At 44.1% G+C, this 18,002-nt stretch overlaps 1 pseudogene across 1 annotated transcript in view; it reads left to right on the top strand.

Moving 5' to 3' along the window:
* LOC144180164 (uncharacterized) overlaps positions 1–18,002 on the top strand; it is a 75,097-nt pseudogene that overhangs the window by 40,715 nt on the left and 16,380 nt on the right. Inside the window, exons 4-5 of the transcript XR_013324346.1 lie at positions 7,970–8,176; positions 10,076–10,372. The product of XR_013324346.1 is annotated as an uncharacterized LOC144180164 (transcript). The remainder of the gene's footprint in view (positions 1–7,969; positions 8,177–10,075; positions 10,373–18,002) is intronic.

Raw genomic sequence — 18,002 nt, 5'->3', positions numbered from 1 at the left:
ATGTCAGTTTAAAAAAACGAAATCCGTATCAGTTGCAGTTCATTATGGCATCCATATCCATGGTTCTGCCAGGATACAGCCTTTTTGTAGAATATCTTAGTAATGCTTGATAAAGTCGGGTCCATTGGGGCCTTTTCTGTGCACTCTTGTGTTGCCCAAAGAGCCGCAAGCTGTTCTCCTCTCCGGCGTCACACATGCTTGTTGTCCAAGGAGACAGCCACGGAAGCATTTCGCAATGTACGGGCGCCGGTGCTCGCACAACCAGTCCTTAATAAATCATGGAGTTCTGCCGGTGCATTTTTCTTTCTTCCATCGCGAAATCTGCATCGTCTGGGGGCTGCAGACTCCAAAAATCAAAAACCAGATTATCAATGCCTTTATTGTACGACCACAAATCAACCCTGCCGGCTCGATTATGCACCTCTCCAGTGAGGTAAAAGTTAAATATTTATTTCCGACGCTGGGGATTCCCTCGTAAAGTATAAATAAAGCGTTTTAGTAGCTTTCCGCTTGACCGCCCGCGTTGAATTAGTGTTTATGCCTAGACTTTGTCTTCAGGGTTGAACTCTGTACCTGTTCTGCCAAATGTTGTATGTATTGGTGTCGGTTCACTCCTCGTTTCGTTTTCGAGTTGTTGCTAGTCAGCTGACCTCTTACGCACGCTAGCCACCGAGTGGGTATTTACTTTTTGTTTATCAATAGTTCGTGTCGCAGTATTGTATTCTGCACAACAGTTACCTTCCTTCAGTGCAGAATTTAAAGTGGCGACATTCTGGTAGTTTCTCACACTTTTCAGTTGTATGCAAAAGGAACATATGCAAGTGCCCGATCTCACGCCTTGTGCTTTATGTCCGCACCATAACAATCAATCATGTCGGCGATCGCCTTACTCGGTCTTCGCTAATGCATTTGTTGGAGTGTTGTAAGTTTTTCTATTACAATTGCTACAGAGGTCGAAAAGTAACATTTCTTGCGTAAACTGCACCGTAAAGGCACATTCTCGTTGACGGGTGATAAGCTGGTGTCTGCCGGGCCGTGTTAAAATGAATTGAGCAAAGAAATGCGCCACAATGTCAACGCTGCTCCCGATTGTCGATTGGGCGCAGTGGGCGAGGTAATGGCTCGCTGCATTGATCCACCGGTTTTCGACCAAGCCTTAGGAAATAAGCCTAGCAAGTTCGCTGCGATTAGCTGGAACGGTGCCATTTGAGCCGCAATGGAGTGTGAAAAGGTCGCGGAGTGCGTGGGCGGCGTCTTCTGTCTCTGACACTCCTGGGAGGTCTCTGTAGTGTCGTGTAGAGTTCCCTTGTCGATAGTCTGCAAATATATGTTTTTTGGCCGGGGCTTCTGTGTCAATATGGTTCTTTCCTCCTACGTGGTGTGGCGCTTTAGGAAATTAATGAACAGGCAACGTAAACGCATCGAAACATAACAGGCGTGGAGCGTGCATTCTTTTCAATGAAAAACTGCGGTATATTATACACTTTGTTTGTGTTTTTAGAGCACCTTTAGCAGATCCATTTTTATGGAATCTGATGTACCTCGAAGACACACGCAGGCAATTGTGTGTGTTTTATGGGGTAGGTTCCGACTAAAACTCTGCGCGTCGGCATGGTGTGCAGGAAGGAGTCGCCTCGACTAAATTGAAAACTGTGGCAGAGCCACCTTGCTGCTGAATGCTGTGTAGTTCCGAGAGTAATGCAGGAGGCTTTAAAAACATTATACTAAAACGGGCCGCTAGGACGGCTCCGTGAGTACGCCGGCCTTCATTTACTTGTCGCCATGTTGTACCTGGGAGTGAAGCTGCAAATGTTACAGAATTCGCTGCTGCTATTTATGCGTGCTCGTTTACGGAGGAATTAAGCTCACAGAAACGGCTGCAACTCTTGTTTTCTCTGAACTACCCTAGAAAACATTCCGACGACTAGCCGCTATGTAACTAATTTTGGACCAAGCTTTGTCTGCTTTTCGAAATTACATAGTTCACATCCCAGTTGGAAATGTTGTGAAATTTGTGTCGGTTCTCGACACTTGGGCTTTTGCGAGAGGGAAACAAACAGCTCAATTTTCTTCCGTACGAATAAAATTCTACTATGGTAACACGATTCTTTCTTTTTTTTGAGCACTTCAACTGTAGCAGTCGTCATCCAAGAACAAATCGTGGGTCAGTAATTGTGTCTCAAAAGTGACGCGTTTATTGTTCAATTGCACTTGCAATACTTGGCGCGAAGTCTCCACATTTTATTTGTACATCTTCATTATACATGTTTTCAAAACAGACAGAATTCAGTAAAGTTCCTACAAGCCCATCATGTACTCTGATCGTCTCTTTTATGCGGGCATCGGACACCGAATTGAGGTATTTTTAGGCAATAACACAAAAGTAGTACAGTGGTCAGCAATAGAAACCTCCCGCACACCAGCCGACACATTCCCATCTATGTGGCATAATAGGTGTACCATTACAATATCCGGGTTATTGGTTATTTGAGTACATTCTATAGTGACATTTTTGAGCTAGTATGAAGGTATCAAATATTTATTGGAACAGCAATTATCTTTTGACAAATCTATGCTGAAATTACCCCCTATATTCGACGCACTAGTAAATATCAGGATACTTTTCATGGGCGAAATAAAATCGCTTTTTTTGGGGACAACACCGACCGCGATACCACTGTTTAAGCAAACAAGAGATTCAATCGTGTCTTAGTAAAAGTGTATTCGGTCAGATAGCAGATATCTGCATTTGGTTTTACAAACCTTGTTTAACGTGTGGCCAGGTAGGGCCTCCAGAAGTACTGGTTCTATGGGCTTAGCGCCGTTAAATAGGAAGACGTTCGCTTTCTCTTGGTCGCACTTACTTTTCCCAAAAACAAAATGATTCTAGAAAAACGAAAGGTGCCAACGCTAAAGCGGATATACAGGCTGCTCTAGCCCTGACTTCTAATCTTCGTTTTTGTCACCTCATTAACTATGGACTATGTTCAATCGCCAATTACAAAGGGTGTCTTTTTCGAACATCCTAAGCTGCGTGAAGTACCGCTCGTAGTTCTTCACAGAGTGGACGGCTCACAATTTTATATCGTTTAAAGATAAAAGATGCTATATATTAAACAGGTAATTTTCATGTCCTACGGGCGCAATGAAGACATCAATTTACCGCAGTAGGAAAGACCTTATGATGTTGGCCCTGTACCTGCAAGATTATTCATTCTAGTCCAAAATTTGGCCCTACTAGCCTCCGTTGCATGCGGTATCATTTGTATAGAGTGATTTTGTGCTCCTTCGGGATTGCATGCAGATTGGAGGAACGTATGAGCACTATGCCTGATTGAGCGAATGCCAAAAAATCGTGCTGTTGTTGAGATATCCAAAGCAAATAGAAAGGTTGCATGCACGAACAATTTCGGGAAATAAACAATACAACTTGAAACCAAAAAGGCATATATAACACAAAAAGGCCTTCTTTGGGGCTCAAAAGACCATATAAGGCCATATATTTAAAAAAGACACTTGCAGGCACAATAAAATATTGACTAAATGCTCTCGTTTTTTTAGTCGTGCTTATATGTTAAATAGGCCCGATACGGACTCAAGGGAAAAATAGGCGTTTTGCCTGAAGTTCCGGTCTGTACCTATCACAGCAATCAGAAAGAGGCAAAGATTTTGCACTTGACGAATCGAACCGAATAGAATCGCATTCAACTTAATCTCCCGGAAGAAAATTTGGATATCTCGACATCCTTGTCGCAACTCGAAGTTCGTCCACATTCTAGCAATAATTTGCGAATTGTCCAAGACGGACTGCGCATGGTGCTACGCTGGCGACTTGACCCTCGCTTTGTGAGCGAGATTTTCGGTTACTACATCAAATTGTCGCATTTCATTGTGGCAGAGTGCATTAGGTCTAACGAGAATGAACAGTACTTGGGTGAAGCACAGCTCCATTTTAGCGCCTAAAGAAACGCAGAAGCAATGCCTAACTTGTCATTAGGTGACTGCGGACGACGTCCGGGCAGGTAAGAGATCATAGAATACTTATGAACGGTTTTCCTGTGCGCCTGATGTGCTTGTGAGAGAATATGCGCGAGAGTGCTGTTTGGGAGAGTAAATGATACCTGGGCAAGGTTCATTCACTACTTAAGGTAAATGTATGGGTGGTCTCGGCAGTCGGTTAGGAAGAACACGTGTGAGACATTCCGCCATGTCAAGATGGATGACCAGGGAAGCTATTTACCTCACGACCTAGAGGTGATACGGATTTTCGAAGAAAGATATGCGGAAATTCTGTTTCTCTTGAGGGTTGATGCCGGTCATTCCGCAAGAAACTTACACGCATACACGTTAACTTTGACGATGTCCATGAAATGGTGCTTATTGATAACTTATCTACTTGAAGTACATGTCAAAGTGATCCGACATATATGCTTGTGGTCTAAAACAAGTTTCTCAGAGCTGCATCGGTGTCGCCGCTAAACAAGAATAACGTCACCCATCATTTTAGGCATGATCTGTTTACACAAATGCTTCGTGGCACTGCCTATTAAGTGTAAACATTTCCGGCACAATTTCCGGAGGCATCTTTTAATCCCAATGAATGGGTATAGTTGCTTTTACAAGAATGTTGGTGCCGCCGCATTTAATTACACGATGCGGAGGAGCTAAGTACCGAAGCATTCATAGCCCGCTCCTACGAAGCTCAACTGTCGTTGCCTTAAAAGGGTTTTTCACAGTACACCGCGCCCCCTGTTTTTTATTTTGGACAGGGGTTAAAACGTGCTCGCACTACACTAAACAGGATTCTCGGAAACGCTTCCTTAATTACGTTCACGACGCTCGATGGGGGGCAAAGTGAATTAGCGCGATGTATGGAGTTTGGCATTGCATGTGCGGTAGGAACTCGTGTACGTATAATGCAGTTAACAGGGCCGCCGGAAGTCTTCCTTCTTCTACGCATACTTTATAATTAATATACACGCATAAGTTGAAGTCTCTTCTGCACGGCCACATAACTTGTTTTGTAATAAACATCGTTACTTTAATTTCACTTTTGAAATATAGTGTTTTGGCTGCGCCGGTTGATGTTTGGCTGCGAGGCAGTTGAAAGTGATATTTTTTTCTAAACCTACGTACGTAAAAATTAAAATAGATGGTTATCCCTCATTCCGAGACGGGGTTCACTGGCCGTGTAATTTAATTGCGTGCAGCCGTGCCTTCCTATTGGTGATCACCCGTCCAGAACTTTGCCCCAGATTTACGCAGTTTTATCATGTTCTCTCACGTGATTTGGAGCATAATATTGTTATTTAGAACGGCACGAAAGAATTCAGTGCACTGATTGCTCGCCAACTTGGCAAAGATAATTCTCAATTACGCAACTGCAAATTTCTAGTGAAACGAGATAACACTTACACCTGCTGCTCTTGCACCCACCTGGCTTACTTAATTGGTAAACCTCAATAAACCATTGGTTTGCGCTCTCGACTGGAGAAACACGTAATCACTAAGTCATCTAAAATCATTGAAGCTGTAATTTTGCCCCACGTCAATGGGATTGAGCCTGTAGTCTTGCTATCGTTAGCTTTAGGGGTGCGTTTGGCGTGGCAATGTTCTTGTAGTGCATGCCGCGGCAATGTTCTTGTAGTGCATTGTTCTTGTAGTGCATGTAGTGCATGTTCTTTCAGCGCATCCTTCTGATTTCGCGATTGATGCCATGTTTTAGGGCTTTAAAGGAAACTACTGGAGGAACAATCTCCTCCAAGTGTACAATTTTTGGTGTTTCTAGTAGTTGTTTGTAAATGTCTAACAATGCATTCGAAATGTTTTACCCAACGGCATTTTTCTTTGAATTTCCTGCCCTACTGTCCACTTTGGCTGTAAATTCGTCTTAGTACCCGTGGCACGGCGCCTAATACTGCTGGTTTCTTTGGAGGATTTCTTTTTGTTCTTGCAAGTCATGAAGATCAATGGTCACAGTTCCTCAAGAAACGTTGCTTTTATTGGGGCCATCACCAACTGCCCCCACCGGTTGCGCAAAAACGAGCTATACCATCCTTTCCTAAGGAAAATTGAGAGGGGCACAAAAGCTTTCTGACATACAAACTGCGTCAAAAGTGGGCCTCCTCATGATCCCGCGCTCGATTTTCCCATGTATTCAAATGGCACTTCCGGTCTGAAGGCAGTCCTGGGACTGCCCGCGGACCGTCCAGGACTGGTAAATCGAGGATCCCCAGTGTGTAAAACCTTCGTTGAGCGTGCGTCGTCGTATCGATCGTCTAACCTGCAGTGACCGAAACCGCAAACGATGAACGAACCCACACCACGATTCCTTGCCCATTAAGTAAACTCATTTTCGAACGATCTCTAATGTATTCCGATACGTGGCTTATAAGATAAAGCATATTGTACTCCGTATTTGCGATCACTGCGTGCATTGTATTGTCTGAAACCGTTCGTTTTTCGTGATTTTCGAACAACTGTTTCGATATAACGAAAGCCCGGTTTCACGCCCATGGCGTGTATCCAGAGATCTTATCAGAGCTCTTCCGTCGACCAATCGGTCTACGGGGATATGCATCAGTTTTTTGGCCGGTCACCATTAGTCCCACTCAAAAAGCTTTCGCTTCCGAAAAATGGACGTCCTACCCCTCTTTACGATCAACTGCGTGTGAGACCACGAGTGTGCCGTTGCGAAACGTGTCGTCTGAAAATTTATATCACTCGTTCCCTTCGGTGTCCTTCTCTTCTCTCGCTTATTCTACGACCCGCCACAGACACCATTGCGCGTTGCCGAGTATGAAGGGACATACTTAGAGAGAACGGTCTCTGCTACTTCCCCGAAAATACTGCCGTAACCAACAGGCAGGAATTACTTAAGTAGGCCTGCGTACATGCCTCCAACCAGCGTTTCTGAGGCGAAGTAAACAGCGCATTTACTAGGCTTGCCTTTGTATTTTCCCCTTAGCTGTCTTATTTTCCTGTACGTGGTGTGAATTCAGCACACCAGAATTGGCATTGGCAAGCAAATAGGACAGTTACCGAGAAAGCACATTGCTACTTGCCTAATTGCTAGTTGAATACCTAGTATGTAAAATTACTCACGCCGGCTGCGCTTCTAGTTCTGAAAACGTTGCTAATTATAAGGTGAAAACTCATTCACTAGTTCAAATAATTCACCCCGGCTTCGCTGCTAGTGTTTAACACGTTGCTAATTGAAAGATCAAAACTGATTCACTAGGCTCACATTTAGTCACAGATTTAGTCACCGGGGCGAGCAGTTAGGCTTAAGGGCGGCGCCCCGCCCCGGCGGACGACGTCCGCCGGGGCGAGGACTTTGGCTGAAAAGCCAAAGTCCTTTTAGGCTTAACGGCGGCGCGCCGTCCGCCGGGGCGAGCAGTTAGGCTTAAGGGCGGCGCACCGCCCCGGCGGACGTCCGCCGGGGCGAAAACGCCGGGGCGAAAAGCAGTTAGGCTTAAGGGCGGCGCCCCGCCCCGGCGGACGACGTCCGCCGGGGCGAGGACTTTGGCTGAAAGTCCTTTTAGGCTTAACGGCGGCGCGCCGCCCCGGCGGACAACGTCCGCCGGGGCGAGCAGTTAGGCTTAAGGGCGGCGCGCCGCCCCGGCGGACGACTTCCGACGAGGCGAGGACTTTAGTTAGGCTTAAGTTAGTTAGGCTTAAGGGCGGCGCGCCGCCCCGGCAGACGACGTCCGCCGGGGCGAGGACTTTAGTTAGGCTTAAGTTAGTTACGCTTAAGTTAACAGTTTCCTGCGAAAACTCGCCCTCTCGAAGGTCCCTCGTGGGAATCCAATCTAGACCCGAATTTGCCAAACTGTCTTTGGAACTGAGTTGCTGGCCTTTATTGGTTGAGTAGTCTTCCATTCAGTGTACCGCCTCTGCTGCAGAGGCGCCTGAATTTAGTCCTACGTTGTTATAAAAAAAAAACCTTCCCCACCGTTTCCTCGCGCAGGAAAACCTCGCTTCCTGACCACCTGGCAGAACAACCTTGGCGCGGCAGCAAACGTCAGCAGCGTAGTAGAAGAGGACGACGTGCACCGTACCTTCCTGCGGATCCAGCCGCTACGCCGCCACCACTGGGGCATCAATGCCACCTGCACCGCGTCCATCCTCGACGGACTCTTCTCCAAGTCCCTCTCAGTGCACTAGCTTTTACACCGTGAGTCGACCCCGGTCGCCCCAGCCGTGTTTGGGGCGACTTGGCGTTTCTTGGCTTGGCGACCTGGCAACTTGGAGTGTTTGGGGCAAGGACAGAAAATGTGAACCCAGGCAGCCCATTTTTCTTGGTTTTGCTTCGTTTTTTTATGTTTTAGTTTTCTGCGGCGGTTGAAGTTTGCCAGATTGGGTATCAACAGTAAAATCGCTGCATTTGTTCACCTATTATCAAATTGCCATATCTTGTGGTTAGCAACAGCCAAATTCAGCCACGTTCTTTTCGGTTGGTTCGTTTTGTTCTCTTTCCTTTTTTTACAGTAGGATGCATTACCAATAATATAACAGCTGAATTGCCGTTGCTTAGGAAATCACTCGTTTCGCGTATACACGAGACTATAAAGTGTTCGCGTTTTATCACTCAGGAAAGAATGCTTGCGCATCATAAATACTGTATTCTTTAGATCCGCAGAGATGAATCACTCGAAAACGAGGCGAAAATTTTGGCGTGAATAATTACACTACCAGGCTTGATGGGTCCTGAGTGTCTATCTTGGGTGAGGACAGTGCGTCCTGGGGGACGAAGTGTCGACGACGAGATGGTACTATTTAGGTGTTGACGCCACTGGCATAAACTCCTTTTGGCATTAGTCTTCTGAGCCAAATCGGTTGTACGAGACGTCGAGTGTAGTATTGGGGACGGCGGTTTCTAGTTTTACGCTATCAAAAAAAACTCTTTATCAACTTCAACAGCTATAAACGCGCAGATGGGGGCTGGCCACCTGGTTGATCATTGGCGCAGGTGTATGGCTTGAAGTCTAGATTTGTCCCAAACGCGCATCTTGTATAGGTCTACCTCGCAAACATACCAAGAAATCCTTGAGGCTTTCGTGATAGGCAGAGATGTGAAAAGATGGGTCTGTACACCATCCTTTGCGCTGTCCGCAAAGGAAATCGGTTTGGAGGGGGAGCAGGTTGTGCACGCGTGAGGGCTGATTGCAGTATGAACGTATACATTTATTTTACGCCGTGTGAAATGGGCCGGCACTGTGGTATGACTTTGGGATATGAGCAAGTGGGACTCGTGCGATACGTTTTGTTTGTTTGTGCTGTGTTTTTATATTCACCCTTTCCACGTTTAATGTAGATATAGACGTTTTCCGTGCTTCTGCTGCATAAACTGCGTTGAAGTTCTAGCGTGTATTTTGTCTCCTCTTTAGCTTTGTCCCTGCGTTAGTGTTTGCTAGTACGATGAATTCCTTAGTTAGTAACCAATTTACCCAAATTAGCGCTTTAGTTGCGGACTTCATTTTCAGACAAAAACAGCCCACACAGCGGCTGAAAATGAGAGTTGTTACAATGCGCTTGTTGGTAGTCCTGGAGTCTACTTTATAAACCCGTTTGTAAATGAACGGCGTGATAACATTCTTAGTTCAGCACCGTCCGGTGATTATTGAAACAAAAAAAAAATGAAGCTAAGCATAGTCAAAACAAAATTAAGCAAGAAAACTAAAATTAGAGTTAGAACAAACAGCAACTTAAATACGAGAAGTTTGAAAATCAAATTACTGCGCCCAATCCCTCGAAGGAACACAAAGGCGTATGAAGGACAGGAGCGCTGCAAGAATGCTTACGAATTCAGTGTCGCTTCTGAACATTTTTGCACAGCCTTGGTGGGTAAATAGGTGACCAGCCAGATGGCTATGCTTTCACAGTTAATCATTCGAGCATTATCAAAACGCGTTCAACGAAAAGCTACAATCTTACATTTGGGTTTGCATCAGACGCCTCTAGCGTGGCAACCAAAAACTCTGCGAAAAGGACACGAATACTGTCATTTGCTATGGCGGTTTCTGAACAAATCGCCCTCCTAATTTTAGGGTATTGTGTTTTTTATTTGTTACAGTCCCTCCAGAGAGCACTGTAATCACGGCCAGCCACACAGAGCTGTACTTTGAAGAGCCCGCCGAATTCGTGTGCACAAGTCGGGGCTCGCGTCCCGCTGCGGAAATCCGCTGGTTCCTGGGTTCCAGTCCTGTAGAGCCTCTCCTTTACCGCACCACGACGGACGGCAACGTCACGACCAGCTTCGTTCTCGTCACGCCCACAAAAGAGCGTAATGGCGAACGGCTTAAGTGCACGGCCTTCAACAAGAGCCTCCGCGGGGGCGAGCTCTCCTCTGAGACGCTCTTGGAGATCAAGTGTAAGTACGCGCCCTTTGCAGTTCTGTGCATTGCACCATCTTGGACACCAAAAACTTGGCGTTGGAATTTTCCCTGTCTAGGTGGTATTTGCGTGAGGGAATTCAATTGCGAACCGGGTGTACCACCGTGAAGCGGAGACGTTTATATTCAGAACGAATGCAAGCTCTTTCCTAGATACCAGAAGACGTCACAAGCAGCTGTTCACATGCTGAAGATGTGGAGTGCTCTTGAACGGGATCATTGGTCGTTTTGTCTCTAGTGTCTGGAATTAAAAAGCCGTATGCTGGCTTCTTCAAGCGAATGATGCGCTCTACAAACAGTGTGAAATTTTCTGGGGTTCATTGACCTGACCAGGCAGATTTGCCTGCCTCATGTACGTCTGTGGATGTTTACCATCTTGAAGTTCGTAAGTTACGAAGAAATAAAAACTTAATTACAAAAGTAAAAGTTTATGAAAGCATACTTTTTTACTCCTACAATCGCGTTTCTTTGGCGGATCGCCGCAACCTTTGACCTTTCGTTATTTTAGGCGGATGCGTTGATGAGCACCCTGCTCTTAGACGCAATGAGAAGTAACATATGTTTTGTTTTTGTTTACTAATTAGATACTGAGACCTCGCCATTTTAAACAGTAGATTTTGTGGAGCCAATATGTGTTACAATTACTGCATGAGAAACCGCTCATACATAAAATCTGAGTTGTATCGTGTGCGTAATTCAGATGACCTGGAGGTTAAGCACCTTGGCACTATCTTTCTTTGTCTATATCTCTTAACAGCGAGCACCTTCGTTTCTTCCAGCAGGATGCCACTTCCTCCTCATGTTTTTATGAATCCTTGCAACATTTTTGCTGCAAATTTCTCTGCGGTTGCTTCTTTAAAGCTGTTTGATATACCCGTTTACTCGAATTACTCTTTCTTTCCTGACTACTTCATATTCTTGAGTGATAATAAGCTCCTAGATGATTTACCAGGATTTCTACCAGTTCTCGGCCTCCTTCAGCTAACAATCAATTATGAATTATCCTATTTGGTTGCCATTCCGTACGCCAACATTTTTTCCCTCTTCACTTCACGCAGTGACTTCCACTACATTTTTCTTCCCTCTTATCAGATCAAGTTCTATTCTGCTTCTTACGAACCTGTGATCGTATCTATTGACATTTCCTAGCACCTTATACCCTTCAAAATACCTAGACTATCGCTTTGTAGGTTATCGCTCGAAGGAAGTTCACTTCAGTTTGCGATTTTCCCTTCGGGAGTTTTAGTTCCATACCTTGCTCATTTGCTTCCACGCGTATGTACTTAGTACACTCAGGTTACCTTTGTCGGCACATAGAATGAGTACGTCGCATTGCCTGTTCCGACAACTTAATCCGAAATTTTAAACGGCATGTTCAGCTGCATGGTTCTCTCCCAATAAGATATACCCTCACTCTAGTGTACCGAGTGGTTACCTTATTAGTGCGCATGAGGCATCGGAGTTAAAAACCGTGAACACGCTTTTTTCCGCAGATTAATGTTTCTTCATGGATTACACAAAATTGACTTAGTCCTCTTTTATAGCTACTTCGCAACATGTTCAGCCTTGTCGCTAATTCTCTAAATTTTTTCCAGATTAGCACCCCATTATTTGTGTATTAAGAATCCTACGCGAATGTCGTTCCCATCGGTAGGAAAGAATCTCCCGCTATTCAACACCCAAAGACCCCTGAGACTTTTTTAACCTAGCAATAGGCCATGACATTTAATTAAATGCCTGGGAAGAACTACACTTGCACAGCTAAGCTGCTCTTTTTTACACAGTCATAAAGTTAACCGTTGTCACGTTCAAGGTGCAGTGGTGGCCTCTGGACACCCGAGGAATGTTCACAGCATCTGCCCCATCTTTTGTCTTACCCCGACCTTCTTCGGGTGCTCTATAGCAGTAAAAACGGAGGGACGGCTCAGAAATGGGAAGGCTCTAGAAAAAAAAAAAACTACACCAGGGTGGTCAGACTCTGTTCTGTTGAGGGTCTGCTTTATGTGTTAAGGAACAATTCTGTTGCCGTGCGGTTTCCACTTCCGAAGTTTTAAAGAGCCCAGGATAGATATTCTAACAACAACCAAAAAATCTCAAAGAACGCGCACAAATAGGACGAGTGAAAAGTCAGACACCTTTGAGGATTAATAACAAAAAAACTTAGTTGTGTTTCGGCAAGATGACTTGAAGTTTTACGGGTAAGTTTAATAATAATTTTCCAATCGCAGCCAGAATTTCTAGGCCGTCCTCCCGGCACCTCTCTTTCTCTATGCCGCTGCTATATGTACCAGTGAAAAGTCAGTCTAGCTTACTTCGTTGAAAAGATTCGCCTCGCAAGATTCGCTCTCGTTTTCTGGCTGCACTGGGAATATGAGGTGCGCATTAGGCGGGTATTGTTTTGTTCGCCGATTTACGAAGGGAATCAACTGGCGCTTAGGCGTGCTCAGGCGCTTTCAACTGTTATTTGACACCACGTCTATCTCTTGAACTTTTCTCACGTTGAGACTACTTCCTTTATGAGAGCCAAAGACAAGCACAGCTTGCACAACAGAAGCAAAGCTTGAACCATAGCTGCTACGGTGGCCTGACTCTCATTGCATATGCGTTCTTGCTTTATTTCTGCTAGTGTTGGGACGTTTATGTGCGTGCGCTCGGGACAAAACAAGCATGTTTGTTCGAAAATGTCCTCACGTGTGTGTATCAGTGGCCGGGCTTATTCGCAACAGCTAGTGGATCTGCGCTCGAAACACATGCACAGAAATCCACTAGCTAGGCCAAAGTACGCAGCCATTGCTGAGGTTCTATGCAGAGCCCCATATATAGCGCCATCGCACACTTCTTTAAAACATCCTTTTATTAAGTAACATCGCGACGTGAGGCGCAGAAATCAACAAAAACTGCTCTTATTTGATTTTACTTTTGCAGTTATAAAACCATAACACATGTTTTCTCGGTCCTTTCGTGAATGTCTTAGTTGCGCACTGTTTTAGTGTGCATCAATGGACTTCCATCCAGCAGTCAACCGTAGAAAGTACACAGGTTCATGATGCACCGGTCGCATATAGCATGGACTTACTAGCAGAAGTTGGACTCGGCACATTTATAATACCTTATCTTGCCAGGTGCGTGTTTGTATTTGCACGTGGAACACTGGTCCTCTAGATCTGTGCAACGTGTGCCCGTTTTGTGTATAAGCGCTGTTATCAAGCGGATCTTAGAACAACACTGCCGGTCAGTCGTCGATCAATAGCCCACTGCGGTTTCCGTTCGTTTTTTTTTATGTTTACTTAATGCGTGTACGCAGAGGAGAATGGTCAATTACCGTGTATGAGGCAATTGCCAAGTTCAACATTGGCAGAGCGAAATTTCAAAGAAACTAAAATATAAGACAAACAAAAAAAAATACTGGAAACAGCCAACAATGTAGCACCCCGCGTTTCCGTAATAATGCAGGTTTCATGAAAGTTCACCTGTAATCGTTATAATAGCGTGAAATTGAGAAAACTGGTCGAGCTAAATTTTAAAAGCCAGAAAATAGTAAAAATAAAAAAAAAAAAAATGGCGCAACATTTAAGGCACTGCATTTCCATGGTAATGCAGACTTCGCAGAAATTTCACCTGTAATCATTATAATAACGGAAACAGAGATAATGAGGTCGAACTGAATTTGTAAAGCCAAAAAATGAGAAAAATAAACAACGGGAAATGGCAAACCGTGTAACGTCCTGCATTTCCACGGTAATGCAGCTTTCGAGGAAATTTCACCTGTAATCGCTATAACAGCGTAAGAAGAAATAATAGGCCTGACGAAGTTTTGATAAATGAAAAAAGAAAAATAACAAATATAACAAATATAACGGAAAATATCGAGCCGTGTAACGCCCTGTTTTCGCACTGTAATGCAGATTTCAGAAATTTTCTGCCTGTAATCGTTATGACAGCGTAAACGGAAGTAACTGGTTGAAGGAAATATCAAAGAAAAAAAATGAGAAGAACTTATAATGAATTACGGAAAATGGCGAATGGTATAGCGCCCTGCATTTCCATCATACTACAGATTTCGCGGAAGTTTCACCTGTAATCGTTATAATATCGTAAATGAAGATAATTCATAAAACAAAATTTTGGAGAAAAAAAACACGAACAAATAACTCAAAATGCCAAACAGTCTAACGCCCTGACTTTCCACAATAATGCAGATTTCGCGGAAGTACAACCAGTAGTAGTTATGTTCCCGTAATTAGAGACAATTGGCGAACAAAATTTTGACGAACTAAAAATAAGAAACCAAAAAATGAAGGAAGCTCACACTAACGCTTCAGACTTGAGGTAACAATGGTGTACGCAACCCCCATGACCATCGCGAGGGTTTAAGTCAACGATTGCAGCCGATTTGCTCCTTCTTTGCGGCCGCAACGACCTTTGCTCCATCATTGTTGCGGTGAGTGTGAGCTTGCTTCATTTTTTTGGACGTGATAATACTTTGACACTACCTTCGAGGGGCCTATGCTTATTGGGCGTCTTTCTCGTTCCGAGCAAGTGTCGCCACGATTGAGGCAAACGCTGTGGTCTTTCTCGTTCCCAGCAAGTGTTGCGACGATTACGGCGAGCGCTGGAGTTTTTTCCCTTTTTTGGCCAATCTGGTCAATCTCTCTAAGTGGGTATGCTTAACGTGCGCCGGGTACGCTGCGCGGTCGCCGCGAAGCACGCACACAGGAGCGCTGCGCATTTTATTGTTTTTTTAACTGCTGGGCGACCGCCGCAATCTTGGCCAATCTTCCGAAGTGGGTATGCCTGGCTTGACGCACGTGCACAGGTAACGCTGTGCGGTCGTAGCGAGGTACGCACGCAGGAGCGCTAGGAATTTTCTCGGTTTTGTTAGCTGCCAGAAGGTCCCCGCAAAGCCCGCACTCACATGTGATTGATTGATTGTAGGGTTTAACGCGCCGACGCAACGAAGGCGATGAGGCGCGCCGTAGTGGAGGGCTCCGGATTAATTTTGACCACCTGGGGATCTCTAACGTGCGCCGAAATCTCGTACACACGGGCGTTTTTGCTTTTCGCCTCCATCAGAAAAGCGGCCGCCGCGGCCGGGAATCGAACCCGCGACCTCGTGCTCAGCAGCGCAACGCCTTAGCCACTGAGCCACCGCGGCGGGTGCACTCACATGTGCGCGGTCGGAAAATTTTTGGTATTTTAAATGCGAACACGCAAAATTACGATCAGCTGAACACCTTCGCTTGTAACAAATACGGAAAATGGCGAACCGTGTAACGTTATGCATTTTCGCAATAATGCAGATTTCGGGGAAGTTCTACCTGTAATCGTTATAACAGCGTAAACGGACATAATTGGTCCAATGAAATGTTGAGAAACTAGAAAAAAGGAACATATAAAAGATTACAAGAAATGACAAACCGTATATTGCTCTGCATTTCCACATTAATGCTGATTTCGAAGAAGTTCCGCCTGTAGTTTGCTGTAATAGCATAAGTGGAGATAACAGGTAGAACGAAATTTAGGAAAACTAAAAGAATTAGAAAAATTAACAAGAATACCAAAAATGGCAAACCGTATAACGCCCTGATAATAATGCAGATTTCGCGAAAGTTCAATTTGTAATTTTTATAATGCATAAATGGAGATTATTGGGCGAACGAAATTTTAACTAAAAAATTAGAAAGAAAACACGGAAAATGGCATACCGTATAGAAAATGGCACTCCCCGCATTTACTTGTTAATGCTGATTCTGCAAGTATTCTCATTCATTTGACCAGCCGCCACCCCACATTCTCTCAGACGTCGTTTACCGTCACCTTTCCGCCGGTCTTCGTCCTCTGCTTGCCCCCCATCACAAGTTGTCAACGGACATCCGGAAAACTGAACGCAGCAAATTTCCAAGGGGGGGGGGGGGGGTAGACTGCATCAGAGAAAAAATCTTCAAGTCCCCGTGAGCCACTATCAAACACATAGCGGTTGTCGTTACAGTCGTTTGGGCAGAATCTGTATTTAGTGGGTACAAGTTTGGTGGTCCAGGTCTACGTTGAGCCAACAGTGTTATGATTGGACACGCCGTATTTTGCACAGGTGGTGTTTTCACTGATAACATTCGCCACCATATAAGGTTAGCAGTGTTGCCCTCATGTGCACGTTAAGCACTCTGAGTTGGGAGATTTTATCATCAGCATCACCGATCATCACCTGTCATAAAGCCGCTATTATCTGTCCTGAAACCACTATTATACTATAGTACCATATTGTATTGTTTTATACTCACTTGCTTCTGTTTATTTAGGGATATTCCTCTTCTCGCCAAATAAGTAAATAAATAAATAAATAAATAAATAAATAAATAAATAAATAAATAAATAAATAAATAAATAAATAAATAAACGAACACCCAGCCACACGCAAAATTGTCACCGGAACTTATGTTGGGCATCCTTGTATTGTATGTTAAACACCCCACATCTTTAATTGTAACTCAAAGGACATCCTCCGTACATGTTGGTGATAGCGATTCCTTGGAATTTTTCCATACATGAAGTCCATACTTGCTGGGCTAAATCTTCGGCGAGTTAAAAAAAGTTCAACTTTGTTGCTAGTAAGGTTAAGAATTATAATTATTCTGTGATTCCAAATAATATTTATTTCTCAGGAAAAAAATCAGCGGCAAACTGCCGAATAGTGCTTTCAACGTTGCTCCGCTCTTCATTAATGCTTAGCATTTGTATTCAGAGATGGCAACACGTGCAAATAAGTTTCTTCGTCATATATAATACCCTTTATATGTAACAATTACTTCTTCTGGAGCATAATTACCGAAAAAATATTTGTCAAGTGTTTCTGCCGGATTGCTTCAAAAGGCTATGTAGAAAAAGGTGTTATATTCTAATACGCTTCCAAAATCACCGAAACATGGCAAATTTCAGATGCATATGTGGGGCGCTTCAGAGTGTTAGTGACTTATATAAATAGTCACCGTCAAGCAAAACAGGAAAAACAGGGAAACGTGTCAAGTAACCCTAGAAAAAACATTTACGTAGCAAAAAGGTATGACATACTTTAAATTCGGGCAATGAATTCCCCACTCTATAAATGTAGGTGGAATAATATTATTGATTAGAACCTGCTTCTGTTACCAGCTCTTTCATGGAATATTCTTTTAAAAATATTCCTGAAAATTTTGTAATGAGGCAGTTGGTCGCACAGTCCCATTTTGCACTTCGTTGCCGCCGGCACCTCTTAATTTTTCAAGAAAGCGTAACTCTGATGGAAGTTAGAAAACCGTGGGTTCGGTTCGTAGCCTATCCAGCTTTTTTTTTTTTGTAGTGACAGCCCAATTTTAGCAAAGGTTGTCGGGATGTCAATCAAATTGTAGCCCATTCAAAACATGTACACGTGCAAAAAAGGTGTCATAAGAAAGTTTTAACTACGTGCTAGTCCTTTTTGTAGTGTTGGTTACATGAAACGCGGAAATGATCACATCCAGAGAAAATCAATCTCCTGTCCACGTCCTTGCGTTTACAATCTAATTTTCGCATATAAACCCTCATCATCTTACAAGCGATACGCTTACCAGACTAATTTGATTATTTTAAGGAAAT

This window comes from Haemaphysalis longicornis, unplaced genomic scaffold (genome assembly GCF_048455015.1).
Source record: "Haemaphysalis longicornis isolate Haplotype H1 unplaced genomic scaffold, Haemaphysalis longicornis Haplotype H1 scaffold_4, whole genome shotgun sequence".
NCBI lineage: Eukaryota > Metazoa > Arthropoda > Arachnida > Ixodida > Ixodidae > Haemaphysalis > Haemaphysalis longicornis.
The sequence above is the reverse complement of the archived record's forward strand: the minus strand, read 5'-3'. Positions and strand labels throughout refer to the sequence as shown.